Source organism: Columba livia, chromosome 1 (assembly GCF_036013475.1).
Source record: "Columba livia isolate bColLiv1 breed racing homer chromosome 1, bColLiv1.pat.W.v2, whole genome shotgun sequence".
NCBI classification, from domain to species: Eukaryota; Metazoa; Chordata; class Aves; order Columbiformes; family Columbidae; genus Columba; species Columba livia.
In genome coordinates, this window is record NC_088602.1 from 134,244,419 (window position 1) to 134,259,849 (window position 15,431).

Sequence of the window (15,431 nt, forward strand, 5' to 3'; positions counted from 1 at the left end):
CCTCAAATTACACAATAGAAAATCCATCGTAGCCCATTTCATTGGACAGATAATAACCTAGACTATGATCTCTGTATCACAATGCTCCATTTGATCTGAAATGGGAAGAACTGGTGTCCTTTGTTATTGTGACCTGAAAGGCAACAATTCCAAGCATTGATGTAAGCTACTAGGGAAGCAGATTAAAAAGTCCTGAATACGTGTCCAGGAAAATGCCTATTGTTAGTTTTCCACCTTTCCAAGCCAGAAATGAGGAACTTGAATCCATCTGTTGGCCACAACTGTGAGGTTTGCATGTGGGGAAGGTGTCTGCCTGCCATTTGTCAAGCTGTTCACCATACCATGGTGTGTAAATGATGTTGCTAACACCATCAGTCCTAGGTAAAATGTAGAATATATGAGGCCCTGTTTGTAAAGTAAGCAGGAATATTGTCTGGTGACTGCATTTGCCAGTTGGTTTCAGAGTATAATACCTTTAGAATTCATTATATTAGGCTAAATCCCCAATCCTTGAAGAGATTTAAATTCCTAAATTCCATTGATTTTGGTGGAAGTTAACACCTAACACAGTGTGAGCGTAGGTTTCTAAGTGGCTACAGTGTTGATATTTATAGTACAGATTTCATTTGAAATGAAAGGTTGTACTCTGCCGGGGAAGAATGAAAAATAAATACCACTGAGGGAACTGAAAGGATAGGCTCTTTTATGAGGATCGTCAGTTTTCACTAAAATAAGGATGCTCTCTGTTCCACAGCCTTGTGTTGACAATTCAGGAGTGGGCTTTGGCTCAGGCGCTAGTGAAATACAGAGGTGAAGACATCATTGAACTGAATGGAAAGGCCGTTGAACTGAAGGAATGGCACAATGAACTGAAGGGAAAGGCCATATCAATTTGAAATAGCAGGGAGAATTTAAAATCTACAGCTATCTAGATTTTTTCCCAGCCATGTTCCATCCTGATACTACTTGTGCTCACACTGGTGAATTTGCAAGAACGCATCCCAGAGTAATCCATTTGCAAGCATCTTTTCTGAACTAAAAAGAAAGAGCAGTTAATACATTTGTATTACATACATAGAAAGGAGAATATTCTTATCTCATTAACAGACTTTCTTTAAGCTTGCTAAGATTAGAATACTTAGTTATTTCAAATTGGTAAAACATGCATTCATTATAAACATGATTATAATGATAACTTTGTAGATAATAATCAATTATTTAAATATGAATTATTTCCCTACATTAGAGTCATGTTTTCAGCTATAATCACCTTGGGTGCTCATTTCCCCCCTCCTTTACAGCACCTCTGGCTGCATGGGGAGCATTAACCATTTGCTTCCAGACACAGACTGGGTGAGTGCCAAGTCCAGAAACAAAATTTCCTGTGTTGTCCTAGCTAGCAACTTAAACATATGTCTCCTTTGGACTTTCTAAGGTGGGAAAAGGGGGGATGGGAAAAAAATCCTTGCAAATAGCCATCTCAACCCTTTTTTTCCCCCCCCACTTCTATTTTTATAAAAAGCTTGCAAAAATGCACTGGGAGCAATGCTCACGGGCTTAGTAAATAAAAAACTGGTGCCCTGGCTGTTCGGAAATACACGCAATCATTCATTTTTAATAAGAATTCTGGGAAGATTAGCACCCTGCAACAGGAGCTTCATTTGCACTGTTGCAAGGCTTAGCAGCACAATAAACTCTCCTGGTTTGCGTACGGTCTGTAACTCCAGATGACAATTTCACCAGGTTCTTTGCTTCTCCTCATGGTGTGGAGAAAATCCTCTTTGAAATATTAGATCTCTTGAGCATGTGCAACATGCTAAACATTTGTAAGATAGACTATTCACAACGTTTATGTGCAGCAAGTGGAATTTAATCTCTTTTATTCCTTGCTCCAAGTCTTGTCAGTTGTTTTCCCCATTCTTTAGTAGTCTCTTAAATATGGTTTGCACATATTTAATATATTCCCTCTGAGGTTCTCAATGCACCTTCAAGAGCTAGTTTTGCCTTGCTATGACTGTGCAGCATATCTAGAATGTAATAGCACTATAATACACCTTTTTTATAGATACATAAACTGAAACATTGAGAAGTTGAATGATTTGCTGGTCGTTACGTTTGGAGTCAGTGACAAAAAGGAAAGAATTCATAAAGCTGGACTGTCAATATCCTGTTTTAACCTCCAGACACAGTGGTGCGATTCATCTCACCTGAGTTTAGATGGCTTCAAGGCAGATACTATGCTGAAGTTTAGTTGTCTTCTTCCTTTCTGGTCAAAACAGAGACAGAGACACTTCTGAGATGCAACTCACCAAATCCTCTAGTAGTTGCCTAGAATGGGTCAAATTAATTCTGTCCTGTGAGACCCTGCTTGTCTCCGCTAACTGTGAGTCGAGCCTAGCTCAGATATTAACAGCTATGCTGAAGATTTGTAGTGTTAGGTGAGACAAATCCCATCCAAGCTTTCTTTCCCATAAATTTTAATTCTGAGTGCTAAGTGGCTCTTTATCAAGGTTTCAAGAAGAATACTTTGGCAGTAAGATTAATTAAATACTTAAAGGGAAAACTTGGCTGCTACCAGATTTAACCCAGGAAGAAAGAGTTTATTATTGTCACAGAGCACTGAGCTGTGTATGGGAAGCAGAGGAACCTTTGAGGAAATTTTTTAGCATGATGGGTTAGTGCGTAAGATGTTTAGACACTACGAGGTTCATCAAAATGTCAGCCGGGATTTTCAAAGGTGCTTAAGCACTACTTCTGTAGTTTTGAATACTATGGAGTGATTTCCTAGTTACATTTTGAGGCATTTTTGAGAATCTGGCACTAGATACTTAAGAAAAAAAAAAAAATCTATGGATATCATAAGGGAGGTTGAGCAAGAGGAATTCATATTTCAGAGGGGGAGTAAAATATACTAGAGAAACCATACTGCATTTGGCCATGGTGATTTATATGCTTGTAGGGATTAATAACTTCTTCATAACTGCTTCATAGCACAGCTGTGTCTTTCAGTCTGTACTCTCAGCTTTCAAAGTAGCAGTGACAGCCCTGGATGGAAGTCCATTACTGCAGAAGGTGACGTGGTACAGTTGAGCCATTCCTAAGCAGTAAACCACAAAACAGTGGTAGTCTGCAAAACTTGACAATGTGGTGTATGAAGTTGTTGAAACTGTGACTGGATTATAGTTTGTCTTAATATCTAGAAAAACTTGATGAGTCTCTGTCAGACCAGTGCATAATAATCTTGAGCAGAAGTATTTCATTGCTTCCATATCACTCCAGTCTAACTTCTGCCTCTGTTTCATAAATCGCAAAATGCCTGGGGAAGGAACTATTATTTTCTCTGTGTTTATGTAGCAACCACCATCCACTGGTGGCTGAGGTTCCCAAGCGCTACCATTATAACAGTTCTGCTCTGATCATTGCATAGGAATAGAAGCAGATGGTCAAAATTTCTTATATTCTTAGATGGCTCGCTGAATTAAAGGAATGTAGAGGCAAAGAGAAGAGGGTGAAAAGCAAAAATGTGAAGACTATTTTTGGATAATATGTGTCATTTTTTAACAATGTAAATTCCTGAAAATATGCACTCATGTTTTAGAAGGTTTTGGACTTGTGTAGATTATGAAAGATCCTATGCTGATGTCTGAAAATGTTTCTAATGGAATTTGGCTTGCTTCAATAGAATACAGTGATAGGTGTGTTTTATGGTAGGCTGGGAAAAGAAGGTAAGAATTTCGTTATGAATATCTTTGTAAATAGACCATTAATCATCATGATGGATATAAAGTCAAAAACATGGCATAGCTGGCAAGTGCATTCCTTAAGTGAATCTAACCTGAACTTAATAAAGAAATGCCAAACTAACTGCAGAACGCTATTCTGCCAAGCTGCAGACTCTAGTCAATCATTCTGCCAGGTGACAGTGTGCTTCATGCTAGGACAATATATCACAAACAGTCTCAGCTGCTCCCAACTCAGCAGAATTAGGCTATTTACTGAACAAAAGCCAGTGAAGTGCTGCCAGTGGCACAGAAGTTGAAGCCACTGCTGTTCCCAGAGGAAGATCGTGAACTACAGCCTGCACGGAAAAACAAGTAGGAAGATGGGAAGCAGCCAGCACCGCTCTTAAATGCCCTAAAGAGAACACAGTGGCAGCTCTATCAATTGCACCACTACTCAGTTTGGCTGGAAAGTGTAGAATTGAGGAGAGCATCGTTCCACACTCATATCCCTTCGTTGTGGCTGATGGCAGCACACAATTTGTATGGCTGCAAAACATGACAGCAACTCACTCGAGCTGAAAGAGGTGGGAAGGCTCTTGTCCTCTTTTCCAGTTTTTGGAAGAAAAAGTAGAGATTATAGTCTTCGTGTCTCAGTTAAGCTCATGTTAAGTGCCTTGCCAAAAAACCTCAGAAAATTACTGTTTGTTTTCTCAAGTATTTTTCATTTTAAAATGTACAGATTTGCTTGCAGTTATCTATTCTACCCTAACCAGTGTGTTGCATTTATGTGTATTTACTCTCTGACTAGTTAAAAATGTTTGGAAAATACTGAAAGTGAAAGAGATATGTGAATTTGAAGCTAGTGCAAGGGCACATATCATTATTCTAAGTGAATTTTTCTCTAAAGTGTTTGTCAGGGCACTGGAATTGCCCATGTACCCCAGGACAGAAACTCAGAGTTAAAAATAAACTTACACCACTGAGGAAGTTTGTATTCTTTCCCATGACTTTGCAAGCTTCAGGGAGTGTTAAATGCTATTTCCTTTTGGTCCTTTGCCTCTGTGCTAGAATCGGTGCCCAAGCTGGGCTATGGCTTTGAATTCTGGATGCATTTTTAGGGTAGAAGTTAGGAACTGGCCACTTATGGCATCAATACCATAGGGCAAATTTAGAGTGGCACACAGGAAGGCTAGTGCAGGAAGTATCTGTGAGAGGCACTGGCTCCTCCTGAGATCCAAATTCCCTGGGAGCCCCGAGCCCCTGCCTCACACAGAGGCAAGATACTGCCAATCAGCTGATTGGCAGCGTGTTGCCTCTTTGAGAGGCAGCGTCTGTTTGATCCTGCAAAGTTCCCGCCAGCATTCTTAAATTCTAATTTGGGAAAGAAAATTACAATCTGGCACATCAACGTTGGAAGGTTGCCGACCTCTGTTCCACACTGTACGAGCAGCAGCTTCAGAGAATAGTGGTATGAAACCTCCTTTGTTTTGTGCATCAGGAGTAGGCGTCTGAATGTGGCTCCTCCACAAGGCCACCTAAATTGCACGGCCCCACTGAAGGCAGCGAAGGCAATGGAGATGTCCACATGTTGACAGCGAATGAATCATCTATTCCTATTGTTGCTGGATGAGCCACTAGGTAACCAGATTGATTTTATGATCCCTTACTGAGTGTTCAGGACGGGCGCTTGAAAAAGACATCTTTTATCTGTCAGCCAGTATATCTCACATTTAGTTGCAAACATACTGGAGAGCTAGAACTCAGTAAGACCGTTTTTATGAATAGAAACATTTTCAGAATAGATACTCTCCTGAACACACAGTTGTTTTACAGGAATTAAAGAAGTCCTTATGGTGGATGGATAAGCCAACTTAGGATAAAATAAGAACCAGACTATACTTTGATCTGCTGTTTGAACAGAACCTTTTTGAAGAACTTAAAAAGTTCTGAGTTTTGTTGGTCTTTTTGCCTTCTTCCCTGCTTTTCTCTTGTCAGGCTTAATTGGAAGCACATAGTATACAATGTGAGATAAGAGGCCTTTTTTTTTCAGCATTATTGACATGAAATAGATCAGATTTGCAACACAGGTTTTTCTGGTTTATCAACATTGCTCATGGATATTTGATGTTCATGTGAAGCAAAATCCTCCGTTGACCAAAATCCAAATACCACACCCAAACAGCATGTCAGCTACCATGTCTACCACTGTTAGCCTCATCTCTTCAGAACAGCCATAAATCCAAAAGAATGCAAACTAAGTAAGAGAAAACACTGAGTTTTCCTCAAATTAGTGTTTGTGATACTTCCAGGTCATCCAATAAGTAGTATTCCATTGCCTTGCACCGTCTCTGCCTTTTTAGTAATGGATGATTGATGAGATGACTCCCGAGGAAGCTGCAGAATATAGCCCCGGTGAGATCCACCTCTCTTCTGAACTTTCGTCTTGGTTTCTGCAAATCCCTGCCGTGTATTAGAGAAGTTAATAACATACTAGCAGTGATTCAGAGAAAACAAAGTCTCTTGATGAGAGAAATTGTGGCTGTTGAGACAATTGTATCACCAAAGGAAAACTCCGGATCCATTGTCAGTTTTTAGATATTCTGTGCACTTATTCAATAGTCTGTATTTTGAAAGTGCTGTAAAAAACCCCCAAAACAAACAAAACCATTAAGTGATTCTCTTGGAAGCCCCACAAAACAGATGCTTTTTTCAGAGCTGAGATACTTAGTGCTAGAGTTGACAAGACCTTGACAATCTGAAAGAAGCTGGACCAGCACTGGCATTATGAATGGTGGAATTCCTACCCTACAGCACTTGTTCAAACTATTAGGCTGCTCATCTTTGCCTCAGTTACATTTTCTGTATGTAGAAATTACAGGATATGTATTTTTGGTGGTACATGTTGAAATCAAAAAGGGTTAATTTTGTAGTTGAAATTGCTCAGGTATTACTGAGTGTCTTTAGAGTGTTCATTTGAGTGTCCTGATAATACAATAGTACTTAGCTCATACCATAGTGCTGCTGTCTTATGTTGTGTTGGCTGAGTGTGTTGTACTGAAAGAACCATGTGGCGAGTTCTGCATATATCCTAGTGTGGTTTGACAGAAATACTTGACAAAAATTAACTGTTGCCACTCCTTGAACATCTGTATGGCTTTGAGCAGATATTAAAGTTATAACAAGTGTGTTTTTAGGAAACAAAGATACTAATTGCAAGGGATTGCTAAATACCAAGGTACGTGCTCTTAAGTTTGCATGTATTTCCAGTCTGTTTTCTGTCTGGGAGTTTTATTCCAACCACATTTACTTTCTTTATGTAGGGAATATCTTGTTCTCTTCAATTGGAGCTTCACTTAGGCTCGTATCTGCAAGTGTTTAAAGTGAACAGTGACAGAGCCTAAGTGCTTAAATGAAGTCTTGTGATCCAAGAACCTCTTCTTAGCTTCTGTCTACCCTGATTGTGCTGAAAATTCCCAATTGCTTGAGGTCCTTCACTTAAAGTGGACTCAGAAGTGCTGCTATCTTGACGGAAATGAATGGTGTAGCACCTCAGAGATGTCTTCAGATCCACAAATTAAATGTTGCTCTGTGTCTCCTCTCGCCAAAGTAGGGTCAGATGCATGTTTCCTGCTTTTGAGGTGAGTGGCCCAACCTGGAGAATCTGTGATCGGCTGAGATCTGCAATGTTCTTAATGAAATTGTTCAAACTGGCCAGAAAGTATAAAAGACCAATTTGGATGCAGAAAGAGATTTCTCTCCTAGCTTAATGAGGTACGTTATGAAACAATTTTAATACTTCGTCCATGGCCATTTAATGTAAAATGAAGGAAGAGGCCATAGAAGATGGTCCAGAAGCTGGAGAACCATCATCTTGGTTTGCTACCTTACCAGCCATGCTAGCGGATTGTCATCATAGTACTTAACCTTCCCATTAGGGCAACAAAGATGATGAAGGGAGTGGAGCATCTCCCATATGAGGAAAGGCTGAGGGAGCTGGGTCTCTTTAGAGGAGACTGAGGGGTGACCTCATTAATGTTTATAAATATATAAAGGGTGAATGTCACGAGGATGGAGCCAGGCTCTTCTCGGTGACAAACAATGACAGGACAAGGGGTAATGGGTTCAAACTGGAACACAAGAGGTTCCACTTAAATATGAGAAGAAACTTCTTCTCAGTGAGGGTGCCAGAGCACTGGAACAGGCTGCCCAGGGAGTTGTGGAGTCTCCTTCTCTGGAGACATTCAAAACCCTCCTGGACACATTCCTGTGTAACCTCATCTGGGTGTTCCTGCTCCGGCAGGGGGATTGGACTAGGTGATCTTTTGAGGTCCCTTGCAATCCCTTACATTTTGTGTGATTGTGATCAAAGCGCGAGAGCTGTGGGCATTGCCCTCCCTTCTTCCTCTTCTGGTGCTGTTCAGAGGAACTGGGTGGTACCTTCTCCTCTCCTGAAAGCAATGGCCTGGTAAGATCAAAACATGGAAAATACTGTCAGATTGTGGATCTCACTACCTCCTTATTGACCGCCACGAATCAGTCTCTGCGTAGTGTGTAAGGCACCTAATTCTATACACTGTATAAACTTTTGTGTGTCACTGGGAGCAGTGCATTTATGTAGGAACAGTGTTTTCCCGCTCTTGCCTCCATAGGGAAGGTGCTTGTGATACCAATTTCTGTTTGGTTTAGGTACTGGAGGTTTTGGGTAGGTTTTGTTACTGGCATTAGGTTGTTGGTTGTATCATGAGTGGGTGATGTTGTAGGGCCTATCACCAGGCTGCCAACAGGGGCTGGCAGCTCCCTGGAGACCAGGAGCTATGGGGGCTACCCCAGGCCACTCAGGCAGGGCCTGAGAGCCAGGACCTGTCCCACCACCCCCGCCAAGAGCAGGAGGGTGGGGAAGGGGGCACCAAGGGGGTGGGCAGGGGCAGTCAGGCTCTCAGTGCCCCCCAGGCCCTGACACCTATCACTAGTCTGTAGGTTAGACCTGCTGCGTAGCAACTCCACCAGATGAAAATGGTTCATTACTTCCTGCTTTACGTTTTCTGAATAATCTAACAATAGGTTTGCTTTCACATCCTTTGAGATTAGTCTTTATTTCAGACAATACTTTCAACACTAAAAGGGTCATAGAAATAGACAGTTCCTGAGAGCTCAGAAAGAAAAACTGCTAGTCTCCCATCCTTCTCCCTCCCCCAAATTATTTGATAATGGAATGGGAAGCTTTCCCATAATCTTTTGCTTGATTTTTGCTAATACGAACCTGTCAAAGATCGTGGCATTTCCTTACTGTGTGATGTGGAGCCAGCTGGAACCAAATAATCCACCCACGTCTTCCATCATCTTTGTATTCTGATAGGAGCTTCTGCTAGGCAGAAATGAGAAAATAACTGTTATTCCTTCCTTGCTGTCATGGTGGCTACACTGAGCCCGTTTCCTACTTGGCTGAAGTTTGGCCAGATCTAAATAAATGTGACCAGACCAAAAATAATGGGTTTTCTACCTGGAACCTACACCCTACTTTTATGACAGTTCAAGAAGAAAGTAATTTAAGAAATTACACTTTCCACTCACTGCCCCAAAGAAATACTTCGAAGGATGAATTAGGAATATTCTTCCTTTAGCTTGAATATGCAGAGATTTGGGTCTGTAAAAATACCTTCCTTCATCCTGAACCTTACCCCTGCAGAAAGGAGAAATACGACTTTTATGTGAGCATATGGTCATGTTTACCAGAGAATACAAATAACTTCTGTTATAATTCAAATCGTATTCTTCCTAACAAAAGCATCTACAAGGGTGAGCAGCCAGTGCATCATACAGCCCCTGAGCCCTTTGCTTTTGCTGGAGGGAAGAATCTTTCCCACTTTGTTTTCCCATTTTCAGACTCTCTTTTGGTCTGTATTGCATCTCTTTTAAGCATTAATGTTTTGCTTATAACATCTCTCCAAGTGTAATCCATTGCTATGGACCCACCTAGTGACAGCTTTATAGATTCTTTGTGCTCATAAAGGCACTTCACACTTATCTTTTAATGATTTTTGTTAGGTTTGTATTTTTTTGGTGTTTGAAATAGATGACAGTACGCAAACTGAATGCTTTCTGAATACTTCTCTCATTCAGCTCTTTGTGTTTAAACACTGAAAAAACAATGACGCTTATGTCGTTACCCATGAATAAAGGGAGAAGACCTCAAATATTGTAGATGTATTTTAGATCACCAGAAGTAAGAATTGTCTGTCGTCTAAATGTGAGGAAACTTTTACTCACCGGTATGGGAATGATGCCACGAGACCTGCACATGTTGCTTACAGGGATCTTCTGTATCGTAGCTGACTCAGTGAACATGGTAAGTCCGAAAACTGCTCTAGACAACCAAACTGTAAAGAACTGGGCAAAGTGCTATGGCTCGCAGTGATAATCTACTGCCTCATTGCTTTGTGCAGTGATCATTTAGATTTTTGGGCAGCCAGCAACAGCTCAGCAACCCCCGACTCTTCAGCAACTGATGCCGAATATCTGAATATTGTAGACAGGTGCACCTGGTTTGTGCAAAGAGTGACTATGTGCAGTCAGGCTACTGCAACACAGATGGTTGGGATTCACTGTCCACAGGATCTGGGATCCAGTTAAGCATATGTAATGGGCTTGTTGCCTTTGTACTCCCTGTGTAGCTGGGGTGAGCCTCCTTTCTGTTATTGCTGGTGTTCATTAACCTGCACATCTGAATAGCCCAACAGATTGTTTCTAAGAGGTTTTGCTCACTGTGGTCCTCCCCATACAGTATACTCTCTGTGTTATGTTAAAAACTGAATGTTCACATATGAACAACAACTGTGGTACCCAGATTTTGTGCGTAACCTTTAAAAATACAGTACTAAGAATTTTTCATTGAATATCCCTTATTTTGGGGATAGGTCATGTTACAGGTCCTGTATGGATATCAGAAAGAATGGCAGGGAGACCGTGTATATTTACCAATAGTGAAAGCAGCTAAGATTCTAATGCAAGAAAATGTTTTGTAAGGTTTATAAAAAATACATATTTTTAAAAATTAAAAAGTAACCTGACAGGTTTTGGTTAATGTTGAAACTTTTCCGTCTTATTTTCCACATGCTTTCTCTCCCGCCTATGAAGACAGTGCAGCCTTTGCAGAACAGTCACACAAAACTCTGCAGTCAGATTTGTAAATACAGACTCACAGAATAACAGAGTGGTTGGGGCGGAGGGGACCTCTGGAGATCATCTAGTTCAACCCACCTGCTAAAGCAGGTTCACCAGAGCAGATCTCGCAGGAGTGTGTCCAGGCAGGTTTTGAATGTCTCCAGAGAAGGAGACTCCACAACCTGGGCAGCCTGTTCCAGTGCTCTGGCACCCTCAAAGTAAAGAAGTTTCTCCTCATATTCAGATGGAACCTCCTGTGCTTCAGTCTGTGCCTGTTGCCCCTCATCCTGTTGTTGGGCACCACTGAAAGGAGTCTGGTCCCATCCTCTCAACATCCACCCTTGGGATATTTATAAACATTGGTAAGATCCCATCTTAGCCTTCTCTTCTCCAGGCTGAACAGACCCAGCTCTCTGTCTCTCTTCATAAGAAAGATGCTCTAGGCCCCTAATCATCTTCATAGCTCTCCACTGGACTCTCTCCAGTAATTCCTTGTCCTTCTTAAACTGGGGAGCCCAGAACTGGATACAGTACTCCAGATGCAGCCTCACCAGGGCAGAGTAGAGGGGGAGGAAAACCTCCCTCGACCTGCTGGTCACACTTTTCTTAATGCACCCCAGGACACCATTGGCCTTCTTGGCCACAAGGGCACATTGTTGACTCATGGTCAACCTGTTGTCAACCAGAACTCCCAAGTCCTTCTCTTCAGTGCTGCTTTCCAGCATGTCAGCCCTTAACCTGTACTGGTGCCTGGAGTAAATACAGACCATTGGATCATTACTAAAATATAATGTATTTCTCCTCATATGGGCTAGCCCAACCATCTTACGTGGTGGCTTAATCTTGCAAAATCCGTGTCCCAGTTACCTGATGCAGGAAGATACAGTTCCCTCAGCTTTAGAGAGCTGATACCATTTCATACTTACTTGAAAAAGACAGGCTCTGATTTTATAGGCTGCCACGGCAAGTCAGCGTATGGTGAAAGTTATCAACCCCTGAAGGTTTACCAAGTTAAGGTGATGGAATTGGTTCCAAGTTGTGTGAAGACTTAGCTTGTACACCCCAGTACACAGTACTAGGAAAGGAAGTGTGCTGTTGGAATAGGGGTGACTTAAAATTGTAGGATATCATGATTATTGCTAGCTAGAAATGCAAGAGAACCCAAACCAAATCAAGCATAGCGTCTTGAGGATGGGTTGGTCTGCTGAAACTGCAAGGAGTAAATTCAGATGTTTTCTAAAATGCTGTCCACATCAAGTTTGTAAGTAATTTTTCCCTCAGCACTGTAACACAGAATAATAGTTAAGGATTTTTTCTTCAGTATTTTAAACAGTATAATAGGTAGGAAGGATAAGGGTTTTGCTGAGAAACAGAATTATTTCCTTGTCTTATTCTATCATAGAAGACTTAAGAAGGACATCTAACCTGTAGCCATTCTTTCTCAGTATTAAGGATTAACTACTGTCAAAGAAAAAAAGCGAAGGAAAAGGAGGTGCTAAACCCATCAAATGACAGAGTACCAGGTAAAGTTAGACATATCAAAATGTGCCACTGGAAATTGATGGTGAGCTCAAATAAGGCTGCTAACTTAATATGTAGTCTTTCCTTTAATTTTGGCTTCTAACCTGTAGGGTTGGAGAAAGCAATTTTTCTGCTTCCCTTTAATTGAACAGTAGAATTTATGCTGAGAATTAGTCTAATCAATTTTCTTTCCTTACTTGATAAATTGGTTGAAATAGTAATAAGTAGTAAAATTAGGAGACATATAGATGAGCATTGTGATACTATAGCTATCCATCAGCATTGCTTTTGTAAAGAAAAATGATGTCTAATTGTAATTGCTTGCACTTGTCAACAAATAGTGAAAGACAATAATTAGGTGGGGGCGGAGGGAACACTTTAAAGAAAGTTTTTTGAAAAAGACCTTCACAAGGGGCTATTAGAAAAGTGGTAGGATTATTTTCAAGAATTAGTCCTCTGAGGGACAAAAGGCAAAACTAAATGTGTATTATCAGTGTTTGTGCAGGAAAACTACAACAGGGGTATCCAAAGTCAGAGTGTTGTAGGTGGCATTTCGCATGTATGTATTAATGAATTGGAAATTATGGTCTTTCATGCAATTAAACACATATCCCTGGTAACGTCATGGGTGTTTTTTAGCGGCCCTATGTATCATGGCCCACGAATCACTCTAAGAGCTATGATCTTTTTAGAGATTGTGGTCACAAAGCTCTGCACAGTTGCTTTTGTGCCAAAGGCCTGTCCTGCCTGCATACAGCAGGTTTTAACTTTGACAGAAGTATTGGAAGCCTCTGAGAAATATATGGCAAGTTAGTAAAACAACAACAACAAAAAAAAGGTAGGTGTCTCTGTCTCCTTTTATTTTCCACTCAATTTGCACTTCTGGAGACACCTGCTGCCATTCTGTTGCTAGCTCAGAATTCATTAGAAAAACAGGTTTCACCTGTGACATTCTCACATGTGAAATCTGTGCTCAGATTTTGAACCACATTACAGTCAAGAAAGGGTAGTGGCTACATGCAAATACCAGGAGAGATGGTTGACAAGCTTGATCATTGGGGGGTCAAATGCTAAAAAGGTATGTAAAAATGTGGCTGTGTTTCTTGGAAGAAGTGTCAAAAGAATATCTTTGATATCAGATGTGGTAACATTCACTGTTTCCGCATTTTGAGGTTCTTCTGTGTATGCCTCAGGCTGTTAACATGCAGAAGTTATCTAATTTATTTTATTTTATTTATTGGACAGGGGTCAGGCACCTTGTAAATTATGGACTGCATTCTTGGTGAATCAAAATATTTAGGTTGCTTTTGAGGTTCAGTCTTTGGCATCCTGTCACTAATTACTTTTACACAACTCTGAAATAATGACAAAAGGAAAATGCATCAACAAAGAAAGAGAAATAAAACTTTGTAAAACAAAACAAAAGCCACATCAGAAACAGAAAGTGTTATTTAAGGGGGAAAGCGGGTGACCAAATGCGCGGTCTGGATTTGGTACAATGTTGCATGGCAAGAGAAGAGACACAAAGTTTTGGACCTGCTCCAGGGAGAGAAAAATTTATGACGTAAGTTTTCTTTGATAAACATTCCTGAGAAACTTCCTTGTGTTTTAATCTTAATGAATGTTTGTCTCAAACCAGTGGTCTCACTAGTTTTGTTCTGTTGTTGGCTGTGTTTTTCTATATTCTCTTTCTGATTATTTTATATTCTGAATATACCTCAGTGACAACTGTTGAAGATCAGTCTTGCTTACAAGCTAATTGGTAGTAGAAGGTAGTCATCCCTGTATCTGGATTGCATTAAGGCTTTTGAAGAGTGTCCCCAGATATTCTGATTTTCCTACACTTATGCTTCAAAATACTGTAGCAGTATTTTTTTTCAGTTTTTCCCCGTACAAGGTGTAGAAGCATTCCCAGGGGCCTTCAGCATGCTACCCCAGCAATGTTTCTAGCTTCTAGCTGTTCCGTGTAATGAGACGCAAGAAGCAAGAGTTAAACCTCCATAGAAATAGCAGTAACAACAAGCCATCAGTCTGTTTTATACCCTGCTTGTATGTTTATTTCTCTGTGGTTGTGGCTGAATTGGAGTCTGTGTGTTGGAAGCAGGAGTTCAGCTTTTTGCTTCGACAGAACCAAACGACATTAGTTTTGCTTTTGCTCAAAAGTGGAAAAATCACTCATAAAACTGCATCAGAGCATAGTGAAAATAGATGAATGGGTATGGTATGCTTTTGTAACTTTATAAATGAAACATAACTCTACATACTCATTGGCTGCTGTTTCAGTGTGCAAGGTGTAAGATAGCAACGTGTTTAATAACTCCTTCCCTTACAGAGATGCATTTAACATCATTAGAATCATTGCTTAATTTACAGTTTGATCTTCCCAGTGACATGTATAACAAGTTAAATATCAGTAGAGTGCATTTAATAAACACTAATTTGTACTAATCTTATCACAGACTGTATATGTCATGTAGGGAACTTGTGTGTGGTAGAGTAGAAAGGGAATATATTTACGAATATGTTCTGAATTTACAAACCATGCATTTTAGCATCTGCAGTTTTGAAACACTTACTAGATAGCGGTTACATGAATTCTTATGATCATACAGACTAAAACGGAATAAAGCAGATAAGCAATTTGCAGAGTGTTCAGATGTTACCTTTTTGTGTTCTTTGTCTAATTGCAATCTAAACTGTAAACTGATTTAGATAGAGGATATTTCTTACAAAAGACCTAATTCTTCACTGTTCTTTCAGTAAGAAGTAAATAGAAAATGGAAATAATATTTGGGAGTGCTTTATATTCTCACTTTTCCTCTAATCCAATGGAGTATATATGAAATGGAGGGCAACCGTGAATTGAGCTGTATGTGTTTGTATAATGCCTCCTGCAAAAGAGCTCAGGCTGGTGAGCCGAGAGTGGCTGCTCTCCCTGTGCTAAAAGTGTAACAAACCAGCATAATGGCACTAAAAGGCAGCGCCTTCTAGTGCAGAGAAGTGGACAGGAGACGTACCTGTGGACGT

The 15,431-nt window shown here is 40.5% G+C and overlaps 1 protein-coding gene across 35 annotated transcripts in view; it reads left to right on the top strand.

Moving 5' to 3' along the window:
* The window catches only part of SOX5 (SRY-box transcription factor 5), a 732,238-nt gene that overhangs the window by 410,097 nt on the left and 306,710 nt on the right, over window positions 1-15,431 (top strand). The window lies entirely within an intron of this gene.